The sequence below is a fragment of the Electrophorus electricus genome, chromosome 9 (assembly GCF_013358815.1).
Source record: "Electrophorus electricus isolate fEleEle1 chromosome 9, fEleEle1.pri, whole genome shotgun sequence".
Lineage (NCBI taxonomy): Eukaryota > Metazoa > Chordata > Actinopteri > Gymnotiformes > Gymnotidae > Electrophorus > Electrophorus electricus.
Window position 1 is genome coordinate 17,775,467 of NC_049543.1, and position 24,828 is coordinate 17,800,294.

Sequence of the window (24,828 nt, forward strand, 5' to 3'; positions counted from 1 at the left end):
AGAGTACAAAACCATTTGGGACACCTGTACTGATGGTTTGGGAACTATCCCAACCTCACCAGGGGCTTTCTGCCAGTGAGGAAGTCAGTGATCCACTGGCAGGTTGAGGCCAGCGCTCTGAGATTGATGCGTGTGCTATTTGGTCGCACTGGGATGATAGAATGAAAAGCTGAGCTGAAGTCCAAGAACAGAATTATTGCAAAAGTTCTTGGATATTCAATGTGCTGAAGGATTAGGTGAAGACTCATGTACATTACATTTCAACCAACCTGTTGGTGCAGTATGCAAATTACAGGGGGTCCAGCAGTGGGGTTGTGATGACCATCAGATGTCATGTTACTCCAGCAGCAAGTCTTGTATCCAAGCTGCTTATCCCTCACACAACCAGAGTTTCATTAGCAAAGCATATAAGCAAGATAAGTGGCATGCTAAATGCCTAAAGAAATAATCTTACTAGAGGGAACTTTGGTAACTGGATGGACTTTGTGAGTATGCACTTGGAAAATGGAGATGGATGCTGCTGCAAAGCTTTGAACGGTATTCGTCATAAAATCGATAACCTCTATACCAAAGCATCTTGGTGTTAGTATTTATTTGGTGTTTTTACTAGAAGCAAGAAAATGAAACTTCAGCAATGCCACTTTCACTTTTAGCACTTTTAATGCATTTCTAGTAAGATGACCAGGTACAAGCGAATACAATTTTACAATGATTGAGATCCATTATATATTCTCACTTCAAAAGTTCAAGTTATTAAAGGAATCTCAAAGGGCAAATTCTTTTCTTATCCTTGTGTTCTTTGCACAATTTTTGAACAAAACAGAGTGAAAGTTAAAAGTATACAATGACTTCTCTTACAGGATTGAAGAGCTGCTTTCAAATTGGAAAGAAACAGGACAAGCCAATGTTTGCTAGAGATCCACAAAAAATAGCATGCAATCTCTGCATTATTTGAGGTGCAATATTTCATCATCATTATATACATTTGTTGAAATTTGTAGTGATGTGGCATTTTCGTTTATTATGCAATGTGGAGAGCTCATGACGCATTCTCCGAATAGATGTGATGAACAAACCACTACTGAAACTGTGAGAGGTGCCAGCATATTATGATTTTTCATCTTTTCAGTTCACATTTCTTTGATGAATGTCAAATACATGGCCTTGCAGCCATGTAACCCTCAAAGACCATGACCACTCTCTTGGTGACTGGAATGACCCCAACACGAGAACTTTTAGCTCTTATGGTTGCGTTGGTGGTATAGTGGCAAGCATAGCTGCCTTCCAAGCAATTGACCCGGGTTCGATTCCCAGCCAACGCATCACTTTAAGGTAAGTGAAAAATGTGTAAGCGGCACATAATGTGACAGTTGAAATAGGAAGGGGAAGGACATGTAACATATGCCACTGATGGATTGGGATCCAAGAGACTAGGTCAGCGATCTATAAGCTGCTGGCATGCCACACAGTTTACGGACTCTTTGCTAAAGTTTTGCGTCCTTCCCCACTGGGTAATCAAAGCACGACCTTACACATATTTAGGCAATGACACTGCCCACTTCATAAACAAGAACAAGAGCATTGTACATAATGCAAATTGCTCGTCACAACACAATCTTCTTTTTCAAAAAATGACAAAAAACATGGTATTGAAATAATCCTACTTGAGGGAAACTTCGTAACTGCATGGACTTTGTTAGTAAGCACTTGGAAAATGGAGATGGATGCTGCTGCAAAGCTTTGAATGGTATGCGTCATAAAATCGATAACCTCTATACCAAAGCATCTTGGCGTTAGTATTTATTTGGTGTTTTTACTAGAAGCAAGAAAATGAAACTTCAGCAATGCCACTTTCACTTTTAGCACTTTTAATGCATTCCTAGTAAGATGAACACGTACAAGCGAATACAATTTTATAATGATTGAGATCCATTTTATATTCTCACTTCAAAAGTTCAAGTTCTTAAAGGAATCTCAAAGGGCAAATTCTTTTCTTATCCTTGTGTTCTTTGCACAATTTTTGAACAAAACAGACTAAAAGTTGCAAGAATACAATAACCAGGCTTAAAGGACTGAAGAGCTGCTTTCAAATTGAAAAGAAACAGGACAAGCCAATGTTTGCTAGAGAGCCACAAAAATAGCATGCAATCTGTGCATTATTTGAGGTGCAATATTTCATCATCATTGGATACATTTGTTGAAATTAGTAGTGCTGTGGCATTTTCGTTTATTATGCAATGTGGAGAGCTCATGATGCATTCTCCGTATAGATGTGATGAACACATCATTACTGAAACTGTGAGAGGTGCCAGCATATTATGATTTCTCATCTTTTGCTGTTGAAGTTCACAATTCTTTGATGAATGTCATAGACAGGGCCTTGCAGTTATGTACCCCTCAACGAGGGTTGGTGGTTTAGTGGTATAGTGTACCACGTACAAGCGAATACAATTTTACAATGATTGAGATCCATTTTATATTCTCAATTCAAAAGTTCAAGTTCTTAAAGGAATCGCAAAGGGCAAATTCTTTTCTTATCCTTGTGTTCTTTGCACAATTTTTTAACAAAACACAGTGAAAGTTACAAGTATACAATGACTTCTCTTACAGGATTGAAGAGCTGCTTTCAAATTGGAAAGAAACAGGACAAGCCAATGTTTGCTAGAGATCCACAAAAAATAGCATGCAATCTCTGCATTATTTGAGGTGCAATATTTCATCATCATTATATACATTTGTTGAAATTTGTAGTGATGTGGCATTTTCGTTTATTATGCAATGTGGAGAGCTCATGACGCATTCTCCGAATAGATGTGATGAACAAACCACTACTGAAACTGTGAGAGGTGCCAGCATATTATGATTTTTCATCTTTTCAGTTCACATTTCTTTGATGAATGTCAAATACATGGCCTTGCAGTCATGTAACCCTCAAAGACCATGACCACTCTCTTGGTGACTGGAATGACCCCAACACGAGAACTTTTAGCTCTCAAGGTAGTGTTGGTGGTATAGTGGCAAGCATAGCTGCCTTCCAAGCAGTTGACCCGGGTTCGATTCCCGGCCAACGCATCACTTTATGGTAAGTGAAAAATGTGTAATCGGCACATAATGTGACAGTTGAAATAGGAAGGGGAAGGACATGTAACATATGCCACTGATGGATTGGGATCCAAGAGGCTAGCTCAGCGAGCTATAACCTGCTGGCATACCACACAGTTTACGGACTCTTTGCTAAAGTTTTGCGTCCTTCCCCACTGGGTAATCAAAGCACGACCTTACACATATTTAGGCAATGACACTGCCCACTTCATAAACAAGAACAAGAGCATTGTACATAATGCAAATTACTCGTCACAACACAATCTTCTTTTTCAAAAAATGACAAAAAACATGGTATTGAAATAATCCTACTTGAGGGAACCTTCGTAACTGCATGGACTTTGTTAGTAAGCACTTGGAAAATGGAGATGGATGCTGCTGCAAAGCTTTGAATGGTATGCGTCATAAAATCGATAACCTCTATACCAAAGCATCTTGGCGTTAGTATTTATTTGGTGTTTTTACTAGAAGCAAGAAAATGAAACTTCAGCAATGCCACTTTCACTTTTAGCTCTTTTAATGCATTCCTAGTAAGATGAACACGTACAAGCGAATACAATTTTACAATGATTGAGATCCATTTTATATTCTCACTTCAAAAGTTCAAGTTCTTAAAGGAATCTCAAAGGGCAAATTCTTTTCTTATCCTTGTGTTCTTTGCACAATTTTTGAACAAAACAGACTAAAAGTTGCAAGAATACAATAACCAGGCTTAAAGGACTGAAGAGCTGCTTTCAAATTGAAAAGAAACAGGACAAGCCAATGTTTGCTAGAGAGCCACAAAAAATAGCATGCAATCTGTGCATTATTTGAGGTGCAATATTTCATCATCATTGGATACATTTGTTGAAATTAGTAGTGCTGTGGCATTTTCGTTTATTATGCAATGTGGAGAGCTCATGATGCATTCTCCGTATAGATGTGATGAACACATCATTACTGAAACTGTGAGAGGTGCCAGCATATTATGATTTCTCATCTTTTGCTGTTGAAGTTCACAATTCTTTGATGAATGTCATAGACAGGGCCTTGCAGTTATGTACCCCTCAACGAGGGTTGGTGGTATAGTGGTATAGTGTACCACGTACAAGCGAATACAATTTTACAATGATTGAGATCCATTTTATATTCTCAATTCAAAAGTTCAAGTTCTTAAAGGAATCGCAAAGGGCAAATTCTTTTCTTATCCTTGTGTTCTTTGCACAATTTTTTAACAAAACAGAGTGAAAGTTACAAGTATACAATGACTTCTCTTACAGGATTGAAGAGCTGCTTTCAAATTGGAAAGAAACAGGACAAGCCAATGTTTGCTAGAGATCCACAAAAAATAGCATGCAATCTCTGCATTATTTGAGGTGCAATATTTCATCATCATTATATACATTTGTTGAAATTTGTAGTGATGTGGCATTTTCGTTTATTATGCAATGTGGAGAGCTCATGACGCATTCTCCGAATAGATGTGATGAACAAACCACTACTGAAACTGTGAGAGGTGCCAGCATATTATGATTTTTCATCTTTTCAGTTCACATTTCTTTGATGAATGTCAAATACATGGCCTTGCAGTCATGTAACCCTCAAAGACCATGACCACTCTCTTGGTGACTGGAATGACCCCAACACGAGAACTTTTAGCTCTCATGGTTGCGTTGGTGGTATAGTGGCAAGCATAGCTGCCTTCCAAGCAGTTGACCCGGGTTCGATTCCCGGCCAACGCATCACTTTATGGTAAGTGAAAAATGTGTAAGCGGCACATAATGTGACAGTTGAAATAGGAAGGGGAAGGACATGTAACATATGCCACTGATGGATTGGGATCCAAGAGGCTAGCTCAGCGAGCTATAACCTGCTGGCATACCACACAGTTTACGGACTCTTTGCTAAAGTTTTGCGTCCTTCCCCACTGGGTAATCAAAGCACGACCTTACACATATTTAGGCAATGACACTGCCCACTTCATAAACAAGAACAAGAGCATTGTACATAATGCAAATTACTCGTCACAACACAATCTTCTTTTTCAAAAAATGACAAAAAACATGGTATTGAAATAATCCTACTTGAGGGAACCTTCGTAACTGCATGGACTTTGTTAGTAAGCACTTGGAAAATGGAGATGGATGCTGCTGCAAAGCTTTGAATGGTATGCGTCATAAAATCGATAACCTCTATACCAAAGCATCTTGGCGTTAGTATTTATTTGGTGTTTTTACTAGAAGCAAGAAAATGAAACTTCAGCAATGCCACTTTCACTTTTAGCTCTTTTAATGCATTCCTAGTAAGATGAACACGTACAAGCGAATACAATTTTACAATGATTGAGATCCATTTTATATTCTCACTTCAAAAGTTCAAGTTCTTAAAGGAATCTCAAAGGGCAAATTCTTTTCTTATCCTTGTGTTCTTTGCACAATTTTTGAACAAAACAGACTAAAAGTTGCAAGAATACAATAACCAGGCTTAAAGGACTGAAGAGCTGCTTTCAAATTGAAAAGAAACAGGACAAGCCAATGTTTGCTAGAGAGCCACAAAAAATAGCATGCAATCTGTGCATTATTTGAGGTGCAATATTTCATCATCATTGGATACATTTGTTGAAATGAGTAGTGCTGTGGCATTTTCGTTTATTATGCAATGTGGAGAGCTCATGATGCATTCTCCGTATAGATGTGATGAACACATCATTACTGAAACTGTGAGAGGTGCCAGCATATTATGATTTCTCATCTTTTGCTGTTGAAGTTCACAATTCTTTGATGAATGTCATAGACAGGGCCTTGCAGTTATGTACCCCTCAACGAGGGTTGGTGGTATAGTGGTATAGTGTACCACGTACAAGCGAATACAATTTTACAGTGATTGAGATCCATTTTATATTCTCAATTCAAAAGTTCAAGTTCTTAAAGGAATCGCAAAGGGCAAATTCTTTTCTTATCCTTGTGTTCTTTGCACAATTTTTTAACAAAACAGAGTGAAAGTTACAAGTATACAATGACTTCTCTTACAGGATTGAAGAGCTGCTTTCAAATTGGAAAGAAACAGGACAAGCCAATGTTTGCTAGAGATCCACAAAAAATAGCATGCAATCTCTGCATTATTTGAGGTGCAATATTTCATCATCATTATATACATTTGTTGAAATTTGTAGTGATGTGGCATTTTCGTTTATTATGCAATGTGGAGAGCTCATGATGCATTCTCCGTATAGATGTGATGAACACATCATTACTGAAACTGTGAGAGGTGCCAGCATATTATGATTTTTCATCTTTTCAGTTCACATTTCTTTGATGAATGTCAAATACATGGCCTTGCAGTCATGTAACCCTCAAAGACCATGACCACTCTCTTGGTGACTGGAATGACCCCAACACGAGAACTTTTAGCTCTCACGGTTGCGTTGGTGGTATAGTGGCAAGCATAGCTGCCTTCCAAGCAGTTGACCCGGGTTCGATTCCCGGCCAACGCATCACTTTATGGTAAGTGAAAAATGTGTAAGCGGCACATAATGTGACAGTTGAAATAGGAAGGGGAAGGACATGTAACATATGCCACTGATGGATTGGGATCCAAGAGGCTAGCTCAGCGAGCTATAACCTGCTGGCATACCACACAGTTTACGGACTCTTTGCTAAAGTTTTGCGTCCTTCCCCACTGGGTAATCAAAGCACGACCTTACACATATTTAGGCAATGACACTGCCCACTTCATAAACAAGAACAAGAGCATTGTACATAATGCAAATTACTCGTCACAACACAATCTTCTTTTTCAAAAAATGACAAAAAACATGGTATTGAAATAATCCTACTTGAGGGAACCTTCGTAACTGCATGGACTTTGTTAGTAAGCACTTGGAAAATGGAGATGGATGCTGCTGCAAAGCTTTGAATGGTATGCGTCATAAAATCGATAACCTCTATACCAAAGCATCTTGGCGTTAGTATTTATTTGGTGTTTTTACTAGAAGCAAGAAAATGAAACTTCAGCAATGCCACTTTCACTTTTAGCTCTTTTAATGCATTCCTAGTAAGATGAACACGTACAAGCGAATACAATTTTACAATGATTGAGATCCATTTTATATTCTCACTTCAAAAGTTCAAGTTCTTAAAGGAATCTCAAAGGGCAAATTCTTTTCTTATCCTTGTGTTCTTTGCACAATTTTTGAACAAAACAGACTAAAAGTTGCAAGAATACAATAACCAGGCTTAAAGGACTGAAGAGCTGCTTTCAAATTGAAAAGAAACAGGACAAGCCAATGTTTGCTAGAGAGCCACAAAAAATAGCATGCAATCTGTGCATTATTTGAGGTGCAATATTTCATCATCATTGGATACATTTGTTGAAATTAGTAGTGCTGTGGCATTTTCGTTTATTATGCAATGTGGAGAGCTCATGATGCATTCTCCGTATAGATGTGATGAACACATCATTACTGAAACTGTGAGAGGTGCCAGCATATTATGATTTCTCATCTTTTGCTGTTGAAGTTCACAATTCTTTGATGAATGTCATAGACAGGGCCTTGCAGTTATGTACCCCTCAACGAGGGTTGGTGGTATAGTGGTATAGTGTACCACGTACAAGCGAATACAATTTTACAGTGATTGAGATCCATTTTATATTCTCAATTCAAAAGTTCAAGTTCTTAAAGGAATCGCAAAGGGCAAATTCTTTTCTTATCCTTGTGTTCTTTGCACAATTTTTTAACAAAACAGAGTGAAAGTTACAAGTATACAATGACTTCTCTTACAGGATTGAAGAGCTGCTTTCAAATTGGAAAGAAACAGGACAAGCCAATGTTTGCTAGAGATCCACAAAAAATAGCATGCAATCTCTGCATTATTTGAGGTGCAATATTTCATCATCATTATATACATTTGTTGAAATTTGTAGTGATGTGGCATTTTCGTTTATTATGCAATGTGGAGAGCTCATGACGCATTCTCCGAATAGATGTGATGAACAAACCACTACTGAAACTGTGAGAGGTGCCAGCATATTATGATTTTTCATCTTTTCAGTTCACATTTCTTTGATGAATGTCAAATACATGGCCTTGCAGTCATGTAACCCTCAAAGACCATGACCACTCTCTTGGTGACTGGAATGACCCCGACACGAGAACTTTTAGCTCTCATGGTTGCGTTGGTGGTATAGTGGCAAGCATAGCTGCCTTCCAAGCAGTTGACCCGGGTTCGATTCCCGGCCAACGCATCACTTTATGGTAAGTGAAAAATGTGTAAGCGGCACATAATGTGACAGTTGAAATAGGAAGGGGAAGGACATGTAACATATGCCACTGATGGATTGGGATCCAAGAGGCTAGCTCAGCGAGCTATAACCTGCTGGCATACCACACAGTTTACGGACTCTTTGCTAAAGTTTTGCGTCCTTCCCCACTGGGTAATCAAAGCACGACCTTACACATATTTAGGCAATGACACTGCCCACTTCATAAACAAGAACAAGAGCATTGTACATAATGCAAATTACTCGTCACAACACAATCTTCTTTTTCAAAAAATGACAAAAAACATGGTATTGAAATAATCCTACTTGAGGGAACCTTCGTAACTGCATGGACTTTGTTAGTAAGCACTTGGAAAATGGAGATGGATGCTGCTGCAAAGCTTTGAATGGTATGCGTCATAAAATCGATAACCTCTATACCAAAGCATCTTGGCGTTAGTATTTATTTGGTGTTTTTACTAGAAGCAAGAAAATGAAACTTCAGCAATGCCACTTTCACTTTTAGCTCTTTTAATGCATTCCTAGTAAGATGAACACGTACAAGCGAATACAATTTTACAATGATTGAGATCCATTTTATATTCTCACTTCAAAAGTTCAAGTTCTTAAAGGAATCTCAAAGGGCAAATTCTTTTCTTATCCTTGTGTTCTTTGCACAATTTTTGAACAAAACAGACTAAAAGTTGCAAGAATACAATAACCAGGCTTAAAGGACTGAAGAGCTGCTTTCAAATTGAAAAGAAACAGGACAAGCCAATGTTTGCTAGAGAGCCACAAAAAATAGCATGCAATCTGTGCATTATTTGAGGTGCAATATTTCATCATCATTGGATACATTTGTTGAAATTAGTAGTGCTGTGGCATTTTCGTTTATTATGCAATGTGGAGAGCTCATGATGCATTCTCCGTATAGATGTGATGAACACATCATTACTGAAACTGTGAGAGGTGCCAGCATATTATGATTTCTCATCTTTTGCTGTTGAAGTTCACAATTCTTTGATGAATGTCATAGACAGGGCCTTGCAGTTATGTACCCCTCAACGAGGGTTGGTGGTATAGTGGTATAGTGTACCACGTACAAGCGAATACAATTTTACAGTGATTGAGATCCATTTTATATTCTCAATTCAAAAGTTCAAGTTCTTAAAGGAATCGCAAAGTGCAAATTCTTTTCTTATCCTTGTGTTCTTTGCACAATTTTTTAACAAAACAGAGTGAAAGTTACAAGTATACAATGACTTCTCTTACAGGATTGAAGAGCTGCTTTCAAATTGGAAAGAAACAGGACAAGCCAATGTTTGCTAGAGATCCACAAAAAATAGCATGCAATCTCTGCATTATTTGAGGTGCAATATTTCATCATCATTATATACATTTGTTGAAATTTGTAGTGATGTGGCATTTTCGTTTATTATGCAATGTGGAGAGCTCATGACGCATTCTCCGAATAGTTGTGATGAACAAACCACTACTGAAACTGTGAGAGGTGCCAGCATATTATGATTTTTCATCTTTTCAGTTCACATTTCTTTGATGAATGTCAAATACATGGCCTTGCAGTCATGTAACCCTCAAAGACCATGACCACTCTCTTGGTGACTGGAATGACCCCAACACGAGAACTTTTAGCTCTCATGGTTGCGTTGGTGGTATAGTGGCAAGCATAGCTGCCTTCCAAGCAGTTGACCCGGGTTTGATTCCCGGCCAACGCATCACTTTATGGTAAGTGAAAAATGTGTAAGCGGCACATAATGTGACAGTTGAAATAGGAAGGGGAAGGATATGTAACATATGCCACTGATGGATTGGGATCCAAGAGGCTAGCTCAGCGAGCTATAACCTGCTGGCATACCACACAGTTTACGGACTCTTTGCTAAAGTTTTGCGTCCTTCCCCACTGGGTAATCAAAGCACGACCTTACACATATTTAGGCAATGACACTGCCCACTTCAAGAACAAGAGCATTGTACATAATGCAAATTACTCGTCACAACACAATCTTCTTTTTCAAAAAATGACAAAAAACATGGTATTGAAATAATCCTACTTGAGGGAACCTTCGTAACTGCATGGACTTTGTTAGTAAGCACTTGGAAAATGGAGATGGATGCTGCTGCAAAGCTTTGAATGGTATGCGTCATAAAATCGATAACCTCTATACCAAAGCATCTTGGCGTTAGTATTTATTTGGTGTTTTTACTAGAAGCAAGAAAATGAAACTTCAGCAATGCCACTTTCACTTTTAGCTCTTTTAATGCATTCCTAGTAAGATGAACACGTACAAGCGAATACAATTTTACAATGATTGAGATCCATTTTATATTCTCACTTCAAAAGTTCAAGTTCTTAAAGGAATCTCAAAGGGCAAATTCTTTTCTTATCCTTGTGTTCTTTGCACAATTTTTGAACAAAACAGACTAAAAGTTGCAAGAATACAATAACCAGGCTTAAAGGACTGAAGAGCTGCTTTCAAATTGAAAAGAAACAGGACAAGCCAATGTTTGCTAGAGAGCCACAAAAAATAGCATGCAATCTGTGCATTATTTGAGGTGCAATATTTCATCATCATTGGATACATTTGTTGAAATTAGTAGTGCTGTGGCATTTTCGTTTATTATGCAATGTGGAGAGCTCATGATGCATTCTCCGTATAGATGTGATGAACACATCATTACTGAAACTGTGAGAGGTGCCAGCATATTATGATTTCTCATCTTTTGCTGTTGAAGTTCACAATTCTTTGATGAATGTCATAGACAGGGCCTTGCAGTTATGTACCCCTCAACGAGGGTTGGTGGTATAGTGGTATAGTGTACCACGTACAAGCGAATACAATTTTACAATGATTGAGATCCATTTTATATTCTCAATTCAAAAGTTCAAGTTCTTAAAGGAATCGCAAAGGGCAAATTCTTTTCTTATCCTTGTGTTCTTTGCACAATTTTTTAACAAAACAGAGTGAAAGTTACAAGTATACAATGACTTCTCTTACAGGATTGAAGAGCTGCTTTCAAATTGGAAAGAAACAGGACAAGCCAATGTTTGCTAGAGATCCACAAAAAATAGCATGCAATCTCTGCATTATTTGAGGTGCAATATTTCATCATCATTATATACATTTGTTGAAATTTGTAGTGATGTTGAAGTTCACAATTCTTTGATGAATGTCATAGACAGGGCCTTGCAGTTATGTACCCCTCAACGAGGGTTGGTGGTATAGTGGTATAGTGTACCACGTACAAGCGAATACAATTTTACAATGATTGAGATCCATTTTATATTCTCAATTCAAAAGTTCAAGTTCTTAAAGGAATCGCAAAGGGCAAATTCTTTTCTTATCCTTGTGTTCTTTGCACAATTTTTTAACAAAACAGAGTGAAAGTTACAAGTATACAATGACTTCTCTTACAGGATTGAAGAGCTGCTTTCAAATTGGAAAGAAACAGGACAAGCCAATGTTTGCTAGAGATCCACAAAAAATAGCATGCAATCTCTGCATTATTTGAGGTGCAATATTTCATCATCATTATATACATTTGTTGAAATTTGTAGTGATGTGGCATTTTCGTTTATTATGCAATGTGGAGAGCTCATGACGCATTCTCCGAATAGATGTGATGAACAAACCACTACTGAAACTGTGAGAGGTGCCAGCATATTATGATTTTTCATCTTTTCAGTTCACATTTCTTTGATGAATGTCAAATACATGGCCTTGCAGTCATGTAACCCTCAAAGACCATGACCACTCTCTTGGTGACTGGAATGACCCCAACACGAGAACTTTTAGCTCTCACGGTTGCGTTGGTGGTATAGTGGCAAGCATAGCTGCCTTCCAAGCAGTTGACCTGGGTTCGATTCCCGGCCAACGCATCACTTTATGGTAAGTGAAAAATGTGTAAGCGGCACATAATGTGACAGTTGAAATAGGAAGGGGAAGGACATGTAACATATGCCACTGATGGATTGGGATCCAAGAGGCTAGCTCAGCGAGCTATAACCTGCTGGCATACCACACAGTTTACGGACTCTTTGCTAAAGTTTTGCGTCCTTCCCCACTGGGTAATCAAAGCACGACCTTACACATATTTAGGCAATGACACTGCCCACTTCATAAACAAGAACAAGAGCATTGTACATAATGCAAATTACTCGTCACAACACAATCTTCTTTTTCAAAAAATGACAAAAAACATGGTATTGAAATAATCCTACTTGAGGGAACCTTCGTAACTGCATGGACTTTGTTAGTAAGCACTTGGAAAATGGAGATGGATGCTGCTGCAAAGCTTTGAATGGTATGCGTCATAAAATCGATAACCTCTATACCAAAGCATCTTGGCGTTAGTATTTATTTGGTGTTTTTACTAGAAGCAAGAAAATGAAACTTCAGCAATGCCACTTTCACTTTTAGCTCTTTTAATGCATTCCTAGTAAGATGAACACGTACAAGCGAATACAATTTTACAATGATTGAGATCCATTTTATATTCTCACTTCAAAAGTTCAAGTTCTTAAAGGAATCTCAAAGGGCAAATTCTTTTCTTATCCTTGTGTTCTTTGCACAATTTTTGAACAAAACAGACTAAAAGTTGCAAGAATACAATAACCAGGCTTAAAGGACTGAAGAGCTGCTTTCAAATTGAAAAGAAACAGGACAAGCCAATGTTTGCTAGAGAGCCACAAAAAATAGCATGCAATCTGTGCATTATTTGAGGTGCAATATTTCATCATCATTGGATACATTTGTTGAAATTAGTAGTGCTGTGGCATTTTCGTTTATTATGCAATGTGGAGAGCTCATGATGCATTCTCCGTATAGATGTGATGAACACATCATTACTGAAACTGTGAGAGGTGCCAGCATATTATGATTTCTCATCTTTTGCTGTTGAAGTTCACAATTCTTTGATGAATGTCATAGACAGGGCCTTGCAGTTATGTACCCCTCAACGAGGGTTGGTGGTATAGTGGTATAGTGTACCACGTACAAGCGAATACAATTTTACAATGATTGAGATCCATTTTATATTCTCAATTCAAAAGTTCAAGTTCTTAAAGGAATCGCAAAGGGCAAATTCTTTTCTTATCCTTGTGTTCTTTGCACAATTTTTTAACAAAACAGAGTGAAAGTTACAAGTATACAATGACTTCTCTTACAGGATTGAAGAGCTGCTTTCAAATTGGAAAGAAACAGGACAAGCCAATGTTTGCTCTTTGATGAATGTCAAATACATGGCCTTGCAGTCATGTAACCCTCAAAGACCATGACCACTCTCTTGGTGACTGGAATGACCCCAACACGAGAACTTTTAGCTCTCACGGTTGCGTTGGTGGTATAGTGGCAAGCATAGCTGCCTTCCAAGCAGTTGACCCGGGTTCGATTCCCGGCCAACGCATCACTTTATGGTAAGTGAAAAATGTGTAAGCGGCACATAATGTGACAGTTGAAATAGGAAGGGGAAGGACATGTAACATATGCCACTGATGGATTGGGATCCAAGAGGCTAGCTCAGCGAGCTATAACCTGCTGGCATACCACACAGTTTACGGACTCTTTGCTAAAGTTTTGCGTCCTTCCCCACTGGGTAATCAAAGCACGACCTTACACATATTTAGGCAATGACACTGCCCACTTCATAAACAAGAACAAGAGCATTGTACATAATGCAAATTACTCGTCACAACACAATCTTCTTTTTCAAAAAATGACAAAAAACATGGTATTGAAATAATCCTACTTGAGGGAACCTTCGTAACTGCATGGACTTTGTTAGTAAGCACTTGGAAAATGGAGATGGATGCTGCTGCAAAGCTTTGAATGGTATGCGTCATAAAATCGATAACCTCTATACCAAAGCATCTTGGCGTTAGTATTTATTTGGTGTTTTTACTAGAAGCAAGAAAATGAAACTTCAGCAATGCCACTTTCACTTTTAGCTCTTTTAATGCATTCCTAGTAAGATGAACACGTACAAGCGAATACAATTTTACAATGATTGAGATCCATTTTATATTCTCACTTCAAAAGTTCAAGTTCTTAAAGGAATCTCAAAGGGCAAATTCTTTTCTTATCCTTGTGTTCTTTGCACAATTTTTGAACAAAACAGACTAAAAGTTGCAAGAATACAATAACCAGGCTTAAAGGACTGAAGAGCTGCTTTCAAATTGAAAAGAAACAGGACAAGCCAATGTTTGCTAGAGAGCCACAAAAAATAGCATGCAATCTGTGCATTATTTGAGGTGCAATATTTCATCATCATTGGATACATTTGTTGAAATTAGTAGTGCTGTGGCATTTTCGTTTATTATGCAATGTGGAGAGCTCATGATGCATTCTCCGTATAGATGTGATGAACACATCATTACTGAAACTGTGAGAGGTGCCAGCATATTATGATTTCTCATCTTTTGCTGTTGAAGTTCACAATTCTTTGATGAATGTCATAGACAGGGCCTTGCAGTTATGTACCCCTCAACGAGGGTTGGTGGTATAGTGGTATAGTGTACCACGTACAAGCGAATACAATTTTACAATGATTGAGATCCATTTTATATTCTCAATTCAAAAGTTCAAGTTCTTAAAGGAATCGCAAAGGGCAAATTCTTTTCTTATCCTTGTGTTCTTTGCACAATTTTTTAACAAAACAGAGTGAAAGTTACAAGTATACAATGACTTCTCTTACAGGATTGAAGAGCTGCTTTCAAATTGGAAAGAAACAGGACAAGCCAATGTTTGCTAGAGATCCACAAAAAATAGCATGCAATCTCTGCATTATTTGAGGTGCAATATTTCATCATCATTATATACATTTGTTGAAATTTGTAGTGATGTGGCATTTTCGTTTATTATGCAATGTGGAGAGCTCATGACGCATTCTCCGAATAGATGTGATGAACAAACCACTACTGAAACTGTGAGAGGTGCCAGCATATTATGATTTTTCATCTTTTCAGTTCACATTTCTTTGATGAATGTCAAATACATGGCCTTGCAGTCATGTAACCCTCAAAGACCATGACCACTCTCTTGGTGACTGGAATGACCCCAACACGAGAACTTTTAGCTCTCATGGTTGCGTTGGTGGTATAGTGGCAAGCATAGCTGCCTTCCAAGCAGTTGACCCGGGTTCGATTCCCGGCCAACGCATCACTTTATGGTAAGTGAAAAATGTGTAAGCGGCACATAATGTGACAGTTGAAATAGGAAGGGGAAGGACATGTAACATATGCCACTGATGGATTGGGATCCAAGAGGCTAGCTCAGCGAGCTATAACCTGCTGGCATACCACACAGTTTACGGACTCTTTGCTAAAGTTTTGCGTCCTTCCCCACTGGGTAATCAAAGCACGACCTTACACATATTTAGGCAATGACACTGCCCACTTCATAAACAAGAACAAGAGCATTGTACATAATGCAAATTACTCGTCACAACACAATCTTCTTTTTCAAAAAATGACAAAAAACATGGTATTGAAATAATCCTACTTGAGGGAACCTTCGTAACTGCATGGACTTTGTTAGTAAGCACTTGGAAAATGGAGATGGATGCTGCTGCAAAGCTTTGAATGGTATGCGTCATAAAATCGATAACCTCTATACCAAAGCATCTTGGCGTTAGTATTTATTTGGTGTTTTTACTAGAAGCAAGAAAATGAAACTTCAGCAATGCCACTTTCACTTTTAGCTCTTTTAATGCATTCCTAGTAAGATGAACACGTACAAGCGAATACAATTTTACAATGATTGAGATCCATTTTATATTCTCACTTCAAAAGTTCAAGTTCTTAAAGGAATCTCAAAGGGCAAATTCTTTTCTTATCCTTGTGTTCTTTGCACAATTTTTGAACAAAACAGACTAAAAGTTGCAAGAATACAATAACCAGGCTTAAAGGACTGAAGAGCTGCTTTCAAATTGAAAAGAAACAGGACAAGCCAATGTTTGCTAGAGAGCCACAAAAAATAGCATGCAATCTGTGCATTATTTGAGGTGCAATATTTCATCATCATTGGATACATTTGTTGAAATTAGTAGTGCTGTGGCATTTTCGTTTATTATGCAATGTGGAGAGCTCATGATGCATTCTCCGTATAGATGTGATGAACACATCATTACTGAAACTGTGAGAGGTGCCAGCATATTATGATTTCTCATCTTTTGCTGTTGAAGTTCACAATTCTTTGATGAATGTCATAGACAGGGCCTTGCAGTTATGTACCCCTCAACGAGGGTTGGTGGTATAGTGGTATAGTGTACCACGTACAAGCGAATACAATTTTACAATGATTGAGATCCATTTTATATTCTCAATTCAAAAGTTCAAGTTCTTAAAGGAATCGCAAAGGGCAAATTCTTTTCTTATCCTTGTGTTCTTTGCACAATTTTTTAACAAAACAGAGTGAAAGTTACAAGTATACAATGACTTCTCTTACAGGATTGAAGAGCTGCTTTCAAATTGGAAAGAAACAGGACAAGCCAATGTTTGCTAGAGATCCACAAAAAATAGCATGCAATCTCTGCATTATTTGAGGTGCAATATTTCATCATCATTATATACATTTGTTGAAATTTGTAGTGATGTGGCATTTTCGTTTATTATGCAATGTGGAGAGCTCATGACGCATTCTCCGAATAGATGTGATGAACAAACCACTACTGAAACTGTGAGAGGTGCCAGCATATTATGATTTTTCATCTTTTCAGTTCACATTTCTTTGATGAATGTCAAATACATGGCCTTGCAGTCATGTAACCCTCAAAGACCATGACCACTCTCTTGGTGACTGGAATGACCCCAACACGAGAACTTTTAGCTCTCATGGTTGCGTTGGTGGTATAGTGGCAAGCATAGCTGCCTTCCAAGCAGTTGATCCGGTTTCGATTCCCGGCCAACGCATCACTTTATGGTAAGTGAAAAATGTGTAAGCGGCACATAATGTGACAGTTGAAATAGGAAGGGGAAGGACATGTAACATATGCCACTGATGGATTGGGATCCAAGAGGCTAGCTCAGCGAGCTATAACCTGCTGGCATACCACACAGTTTACGGACTCTTTGCTAAAGTTTTGCGTCCTTCCCCACTGGGTAATCAAAGCACGACCTTACACATATTTAGGCAATGACACTGCCCACTTCATAAACAAGAACAAGAGCATTGTACATAATGCAAATTACTCGTCACAACACAATCTTCTTTTTCAAAAAATGACAAAAAACATGGTATTGAAATAATCCTACTTGAGGGAACCTTCGTAACTGCATGGACTTTGTTAGTAAGCACTTGGAAAATGGAGATGGATGCTGCTGCAAAGCTTTGAATGGTATGCGTCATAAAATCGATAACCTCTATACCAAAGCATCTTGGCGTTAGTATTTATTTGGTGTTTTTACTAGAAGCAAGAAAATGAAACTTCAGCAATGCCACTTTCACTTTTAGCTCTTTTAATGCATTCCTAGTAAGATGAACACGTACAAGCGAATACAATTTTACAATGATTGAGATCCATTTTATATTCTCACTTCAAAAGTTCAAGTTCTTAAAGGAATCTCAAAGGGCAAATTCTTTTCTTATCCTTGTGTTCTTTGCACAATTTTTGAACAAAACAGACTAAAAGTTGCAAGAATACAATAACCAGGCTTAAAGGACTGAAGAGCTGCTTTCAAATTGAAAAGAAACAGGACAAGCCAATGTTTGCTAGAGAGCCACAAAAAATAGCATGCAATCTGTGCATTATTTGAGGTGCAATATTTCATCATCATTGGATACATTTGTTGAAATTAGTAGTGCTGTGGCATTTTCGTTTATTATGCAATGTGGAGAGCTCATGATGCATTCTCCGTATAGATGTGATGAACACATCATTACTGAAACTGTGAGAGGTGCCAGCATATTATGATTTCTCATCTTTTGCTGTTGAAGTTCACAATTCTTTGATGAATGTCATAGACAGGGCCTTGCAGTTATGTACCCCTCAACGAGGGTTGGTGGTATAGTGGTATAGTGTACCACGTACAAGCGAATACAATTTTACAATGATTGAGATCCATTTTATATTCTCAATTCAAAAGTTCAAGTTCTTAAAGGAATCGCAAAGTGCAAATTCTTTTCTTATACTTGTGTTCTTTGCACAATTTTTTAACAAAACAGAGTGAAAGTTACAAGTATACAATGACTTCTCTTACAGGATTGAAGAGCTGCTTTCAAATTGGAAAGAAACAGGACAAGCCAATGTTTGCTAGAGATCCACAAAAAATAGCATGCAATCTCTGCATTATTTGAGGTGCAATATTTCATCATCATTATATACATTTGTTGAAATTTGTAGTGATGTGGCATTTTCGTTTATTATGCAATGTGGAGAGCTCATGACGCATTCTCCGAATAGATGTGATGAACAAACCACTACTGAAACTGTGAGAGGTGCCAGCATATTATGATTTTTCATCTTTTCAGTTCACATTTCTTTGATGAATGTCAAATACATGGCCTTGCAGTCATGTAACCCTCAAAGACCATGACCACTCTCTTGGTGACTGGAATGACCCCAACACGAGAACTTTTAGCTCTCACGGTTGCGTTGGTGGTATAGTGGCAAGCATAGCTGCCTTCCAAGCAGTTGACCCGGGTTCGATTCCCGGCCAACGCATCACTTTATGGTAAGTGAAAAATGTGTAAGCGGCACATAATGTGACAGTTGAAATAGGAAGGGGAAGGACATGTAACATATGCCACTGATGGATTGGGATCCAAGAGGCTAGCTCAGCGAGCTATAACCTGCTGGCATACCACACAGTTTACGGACTCTTTGCTAAAGTTTTGCGTCCTTCCCCACTGGGTAATCAAAGCACGACCTTACACATATTTAGGCAATGACACTGCCCACTTCATAAACAAGAACAAGAGCATTGTACATAATGCAAATTACTCGTCACAACACAATCTTCTTTTTCAAAAAATGACAAAAAACATGGTATTGAAATAATCCTACTTGAGGGAACCTTCGTAACTGCATGGACTTTGTTAGTAAGCACTTGGAAAATGGAGATGGATGCTGCTGCAAAGCTTTGAATGGTATGCGTCATAAAATCGATAACCTCTATACCAAAGCATCTTGGCGTTAGTATTTATTTGGTGTTTTTACTAGAAGCAAGAAAATGAAACTTCAGCAATGCCACTTTCACTTTTAGCTCTTTTAATGCATTCCTAGTAAGATGAACACGTACAAGCGAATACAATTTTACAATGATTGAGATCCATTTTATATTCTCACTTCAAAAGTTCAAGTTCTTAAAGGAATCTCAAAGGGCAAATTCTTTTCTTATCCTTGTGTTCTTTGCACAATTTTTGAACAAAACAGACTAAAAGTTGCAAGAATACAATAACCAGGCTTAAAGGACTGAAGAGCTGCTTTCAAATTGAAAAGAAACAGGACAAGCCAATGTTTGCTAGAGAGCCACAAAAAATAGCATGCAATCTGTGCATTATTTGAGGTGCAATATTTCATCATCATTGGATACATTTGTTGAAATGAGTAGTGCTGTGGCATTTTCGTTTATTATGCAATGTGGAGAGCTCATGATGCATTCTCCGTATAGATGTGATGAACACATCATTACTGAAACTGTGAGAGGTGCCAGCATATTATGATTTCTCATCTTTTGCTGTTGAAGTTCACAATTCTTTGATGAATGTCATAGACAGGGCCTTGCAGTTATGTACCCCTCAACGAGGGTTGGTGGTATAGTGGTATAGTGTACCACGTACAAGCGAATACAATTTTACAATGATTGAGATCCATTTTATATTCTCAATTCAAAAGTTCAAGTTCTTAAAGGAATCGCAAAGGGCAAATTCTTTTCTTATCCTTGTGTTCTTTGCACAATTTTTGAACAAAACAGAGGGAAAGTTACAAGTATACAATGACTTCTCTTACAGGATTGAAGAGCTGCTTTCAAATTGGAAAGAAACAGGACAAGCCAATGTTTGCTAGAGATCCACAAAAAATAGCATGCAATCTCTGCATTATTTGAGGTGCAATATTTCATCATCATTATATACATTTGTTGAAATTTGTAGTGATGTGGCATTTTCGTTTATTATGCAATGTGGAGAGCTCATGACGCATTCTCCGAATAGATGTGATGAACAAACCACTACTGAAACTGTGAGAGGTGCCAGCATATTATGATTTTTCATCTTTTCAGTTCACATTTCTTTGATGAATGTCAAATACATGGCCTTGCAGTCATGTAACCCTCAAAGACCATGACCACTCTCTTGGTGACTGGAATGACCCCAACACGAGAACTTTTAGCTCTCACGGTTGCGTTGGTGGTATAGTGGCAAGCATAGCTGCCTTCCAAGCAGTTGACCCGGGTTCGATTCCCGGCCAACGCATCACTTTATGGTAAGTGAAAAATGTGTAAGCGGCACATAATGTGACAGTTGAAATAGGAAGGGGAAGGACATGTAACATATGCCACTGATGGATTGGGATCCAAGAGGCTAGCTCAGCGAGCTATAACCTGCTGGCATACCACACAGTTTACGGACTCTTTGCTAAAGTTTTGCGTCCTTCCCCACTGGGTAATCAAAGCACGACCTTACACATATTTAGGCAATGACACTGCCCACTTCATAAACAAGAACAAGAGCATTGTACATAATGCAAATTACTCGTCACAACACAATCTTCTTTTTCAAAAAATGACAAAAAACATGGTATTGAAATAATCCTACTTGAGGGAACCTTCGTAACTGCATGGACTTTGTTAGTAAGCACTTGGAAAATGGAGATGGATGCTGCTGCAAAGCTTTGAATGGTATGCGTCATAAAATCGATAACCTCTATACCAAAGCATCTTGGCGTTAGTATTTATTTGGTGTTTTTACTAGAAGCAAGAAAATGAAACTTCAGCAATGCCACTTTCACTTTTAGCTCTTTTAATGCATTCCTAGTAAGATGAACACGTACAAGCGAATACAATTTTACAATGATTGAGATCCATTTTATATTCTCACTTCAAAAGTTCAAGTTCTTAAAGGAATCTCAAAGGGCAAATTCTTTTCTTATCCTTGTGTTCTTTGCACAATTTTTGAACAAAACAGACTAAAAGTTGCAAGAATACAATAACCAGGCTTAAAGGACTGAAGAGCTGCTTTCAAATTGAAAAGAAACAGGACAAGCCAATGTTTGCTAGAGAGCCACAAAAAATAGCATGCAATCTGTGCATTATTTGAGGTGCAATATTTCATCATCATTGGATACATTTGTTGAAATTAGTAGTGCTGTGGCATTTTCGTTTATTATGCAATGTGGAGAGCTCATGATGCATTCTCCGTATAGATGTGATGAACACATCATTACTGAAACTGTGAGAGGTGCCAGCATATTATGATTTCTCATCTTTTGCTGTTGAAGTTCACAATTCTTTGATGAATGTCATAGACAGGGCCTTGCAGTTATGTACCCCTCAACGAGGGTTGGTGGTATAGTGGTATAGTGTACCACGTACAAGCGAATACAATTTTACAGTGATTGAGATCCATTTTATATTCTCAATTCAAAAGTTCAAGTTCTTAAAGGAATCGCAAAGGGCAAATTCTTTTCTTATCCTTGTGTTCTTTGCACAATTTTTGAACAAAACAGAGTGAAAGTTACAAGTATACAATGACTTCTCTTACAGGATTGAAGAGCTGCTTTCAAATTGGAAAGAAACAGGACAAGCCAATGTTTGCTAGAGATCCACAAAAAATAGCATGCAATCTCTGCATTATTTGAGGTGCAATATTTCATCATCATTATATACATTTGTTGAAATTTGTAGTGATGTGGCATTTTCGTTTATTATGCAATGTGGAGAGCTCATGACGCATTCTCCGAATAGATGTGATGAGCAAACCACTACTGAAACTGTGAGAGGTGCCAGCATATTATGATTTTTCATCTTTTCAGTTCACATTTCTTTGATGAATGTCAAATACATGGCCTTGCAGTCATGTAACCCTCAAAGACCATGACCACTCTCTTGGTGACTGGAATGACCCCAACACGAGAACTTTTAGCTCTCATGGTTGCGTTGGTGGTATAGTGGCAAGCATAGCTGCCTTCCAAGCAGTTGATCCGGTTTTGATTCCCGGCCAACGCATCACTTTATGGTAAGTGAAAAATGTGTAAGCGGCACATAATGTGACAGTTGAAATAGGAAGGGGAAGGACATGTAACATATGCCACTGATGGATTGGGATCCAAGAGGCTAGCTCAGCGAGCTATAACCTGCTGGCATACCACACAGTTTACGGACTCCTTGCTAAAGTTTTGCGTCCTTCCCCACTGGGTAATCAAAGCACGACCTTACACATATTTAGGCAATGACACTGCCCACTTCATAAACAAGAACAAGAGCATTGTACATAATGCAAATTACTCGTCACAACACAATCTTCTTTTTCAAAAAATGACAAAAAACATGGTATTGAAATAATCCTACTTGAGGGAACCTTCGTAACTGCATGGACTTTGTTAGTAAGCACTTGGAAAATGGAGATGGATGCTGCTGCAAAGCTTTGAATGGTATGCGTCATAAAATCGATAACCTCTATACCAAAGCATCTTGGTGTTAGTATTTATTTGGTGTTTTTACTAGAAGCAAGAAAATGAAACTTCAGCAATGCCACTTTCACTTTTAGCTCTTTTAATGCATTCCTAGTAAGATGAACACGTACAAGCGAATACAATTTTACAATGATTGAGATCCATTTTATATTCTCACTTCAAAAGTTCAAGTTCTTAAAGGAATCTCAAAGGGCAAATTCTTTTCTTATCCTTGTGTTCTTTGCACAATTTTTGAACAAAACAGACTAAAAGTTGCAAGAATACAATAACCAGGCTTAAAGGACTGAAGAGCTGCTTTCAAATTGAAAAGAAACAGGACAAGCCAATGTTTGCTAGAGAGCCACAAAAAATAGCATGCAATCTGTGCATTATTTGAGGTGCAATATTTCATCATCATTGGATACATTTGTTGAAATTAGTAGTGCTGTGGCATTTTCGTTTATTATGCAATGTGGAGAGCTCATGATGCATTCTCCGTATAGATGTGATGAACACATCATTACTGAAACTGTGAGAGGTGCCAGCATATTATGATTTCTCATCTTTTGCTGTTGAAGTTCACAATTCTTTGATGAATGTCATAGACAGGGCCTTGCAGTTATGTACCCCTCAACGAGGGTTGGTGGTATAGTGGTATAGTGTACCACGTACAAGCGAATACAATTTTACAGTGATTGAGATCCATTTTATATTCTCAATTCAAAAGTTCAAGTTCTTAAAGGAATCGCAAAGGGCAAATTCTTTTCTTATCCTTGTGTTCTTTGCACAATTTTTGAACAAAACAGAGTGAAAGTTACAAGTATACAATGACTTCTCTTACAGGATTGAAGAGCTGCTTTCAAATTGGAAAGAAACAGGACAAGCCAATGTTTGCTAGAGATCCACAAAAAATAGCATGCAATCTCTGCATTATTTGAGGTGCAATATTTCATCATCATTATATACATTTGTTGAAATTTGTAGTGATGTGGCATTTTCGTTTATTATGCAATGTGGAGAGCTCATGACGCATTCTCCGAATAGATGTGATGAACAAACCACTACTGAAACTGTGAGAGGTGCCAGCATATTATGATTTTTCATCTTTTCAGTTCACATTTCTTTGATGAATGTCAAATACATGGCCTTGCAGTCATGTAACCCTCAAAGACCATGACCACTCTCTTGGTGACTGGAATGACCCCAACACGAGAACTTTTATCTCTCACGGTTGCGTTGGTGGTATAGTGGCAAGCATAGCTGCCTTCCAAGCAGTTGACCCGGGTTCGATTCCCGGCCAACGCATCACTTTATGGTAAGTGAAAAATGTGTAAGCGGCACATAATGTGACAGTTGAAATAGGAAGGGGAAGGACATGTAACATATGCCACTGATGGATTGGGATCCAAGAGGCTAGCTCAGCGAGCTATAACCTGCTGGCATACCACACAGTTTACGGACTCTTTGCTAAAGTTTTGCGTCCTTCCCCACTGGGTAATCAAAGCACGACCTTACACATATTTAGGCAATGACACTGCCCACTTCATAAACAAGAACAAGAGCATTGTACATAATGCAAATTACTCGTCACAACACAATCTTCTTTTTCAAAAAATGACAAAAAACATGGTATTGAAATAATCCTACTTGAGGGAACCTTCGTAACTGCATGGACTTTGTTAGTAAGCACTTGGAAAATGGAGATGGATGCTGCTGCAAAGCTTTGAATGGTATGCGTCATAAAATCGATAACCTCTATACCAAAGCATCTTGGCGTTAGTATTTATTTGGTGTTTTTACTAGAAGCAAGAAAATGAAACTTCAGCAATGCCACTTTCACTTTTAGCTCTTTTAATGCATTCC

At 38.1% G+C, this 24,828-nt stretch overlaps 12 non-coding genes across 12 annotated transcripts; all 12 read left to right on the forward strand.

Annotated features, from left to right (window-relative positions):
• Positions 1-3,000: 3,000 nt before the first annotated feature.
• On the forward strand, positions 3,001-3,072 carry trnag-ucc. The gene has a single exon. It is a non-coding gene; the product is annotated as a tRNA-Gly (tRNA).
• Positions 3,073-4,751: 1,679 nt separating this feature from the next.
• Positions 4,752-4,823, forward strand: trnag-ucc. Its single transcript has one exon. It is a non-coding gene; the product is annotated as a tRNA-Gly (tRNA).
• Positions 4,824-6,502: 1,679 nt separating this feature from the next.
• Positions 6,503-6,574, forward strand: trnag-ucc. Its single transcript has one exon. It is a non-coding gene; the product is annotated as a tRNA-Gly (tRNA).
• A 1,679-nt stretch (positions 6,575-8,253) lies between these two features.
• On the forward strand, positions 8,254-8,325 carry trnag-ucc. Its single transcript has one exon. It is a non-coding gene; the product is annotated as a tRNA-Gly (tRNA).
• A 1,679-nt stretch (positions 8,326-10,004) lies between these two features.
• On the forward strand, positions 10,005-10,076 carry trnag-ucc. The gene has a single exon. It is a non-coding gene; the product is annotated as a tRNA-Gly (tRNA).
• A 2,090-nt stretch (positions 10,077-12,166) lies between these two features.
• On the forward strand, positions 12,167-12,238 carry trnag-ucc. The gene has a single exon. It is a non-coding gene; the product is annotated as a tRNA-Gly (tRNA).
• A 1,454-nt stretch (positions 12,239-13,692) lies between these two features.
• trnag-ucc lies at positions 13,693-13,764 on the forward strand. The gene has a single exon. It is a non-coding gene; the product is annotated as a tRNA-Gly (tRNA).
• Positions 13,765-15,443: 1,679 nt separating this feature from the next.
• Positions 15,444-15,515, forward strand: trnag-ucc. Its single transcript has one exon. It is a non-coding gene; the product is annotated as a tRNA-Gly (tRNA).
• Positions 15,516-17,194: 1,679 nt separating this feature from the next.
• trnag-ucc lies at positions 17,195-17,266 on the forward strand. Its single transcript has one exon. It is a non-coding gene; the product is annotated as a tRNA-Gly (tRNA).
• A 1,679-nt stretch (positions 17,267-18,945) lies between these two features.
• trnag-ucc lies at positions 18,946-19,017 on the forward strand. The gene has a single exon. It is a non-coding gene; the product is annotated as a tRNA-Gly (tRNA).
• A 1,679-nt stretch (positions 19,018-20,696) lies between these two features.
• Positions 20,697-20,768, forward strand: trnag-ucc. The gene has a single exon. It is a non-coding gene; the product is annotated as a tRNA-Gly (tRNA).
• Positions 20,769-24,198: 3,430 nt separating this feature from the next.
• On the forward strand, positions 24,199-24,270 carry trnag-ucc. Its single transcript has one exon. It is a non-coding gene; the product is annotated as a tRNA-Gly (tRNA).
• The last annotated feature ends 558 nt before the right edge of the window (positions 24,271-24,828 follow it).